Genomic DNA, 1032 nt, shown 5'->3' on the forward strand with positions numbered 1-1032 from the left:
GGTCGTTATTTGCTCTGAATCACCTTTCCTCTCCTCTGGCGCCTTCTACTCTTTTACCTCAGACCTCTACTCGGAGAATAGAGCTTTAGAATAAAAAAAATCCTTTACCAAGTCTCCTAATGCTCCACCACCTGCACCACACCCAGGAAAAGTGCATTTTACTTGGATCAATTTCTCCGCTTGCTATCGTCCACCTTAGAAGTTGGCGGGGTGGGGGATAGAGGGATGGTAGACTTTATAAACGAGGGGGGAGTGAGCTTTTCACTTTCTTTATAACGTCTTTTCACTTTCTTTATAATGTTCTTTATTTCTTTTCTTTTTGGTGGCTGGCAGGTGCAGGGATCTGAACCCATGGTCTTGGTGTTGTAACAACGCAGCTCTAACCAACTAAGCTAACTGGCCAGCCTCTAGTGTTCTTTGAAACCCAAATTTTCTAATTTTGCTAAAGTACACTCTTGTCTATTTTTTCTTTTGTTTCATGTGATTTGGTCTCATATCTAAGAAATCAGGAAGATTTACCCCATGCTTTCTTCTAACAGTTTTCTAGTTTTATCTCTTACATTTACATCTTTGGCCCATTTGTGTTAATTCTTACAAGTGGTGTGAGGTAGAAACCAACTTCATTCTTTTGCATGTGGATGCAGTCTCCAGCTTAGAATGGTTCAACTTACAATTTTCTGACTTTATGATGGTGTGAAAGTGATACACATTCAGTAGAAACTGTACTTCAAATACACATACAGCCATTCTGTTTTTCACTTTCAGTACAGTACTCAACAAATTACATGAGATATTCAACACTGTATTATAAAGTAGGCTTTGTGTTAGATGATTTTGCCTAGCGTAGGCTAACGTAAGTGTTCTGAGCACGTTTAAGGTAGGTTAAGCTAACCTATGATGTTCGGTAGGTTAGGTATATTAAACGCGTTTTCAACTTATGGCGTGACCCCATCGTAAGTCAAGGAGCATCTGTATCTAGTTGTCCCAACATCATTTGTTAAAATGACTATTCTTTCCCCCAATTGAATGGTC

The sequence above is a fragment of the Galeopterus variegatus genome, unplaced genomic scaffold (assembly GCF_000696425.1).
Source record: "Galeopterus variegatus unplaced genomic scaffold, G_variegatus-3.0.2 Scaffold381, whole genome shotgun sequence".
Classification (NCBI taxonomy): Eukaryota; Metazoa; Chordata; class Mammalia; order Dermoptera; family Cynocephalidae; genus Galeopterus; species Galeopterus variegatus.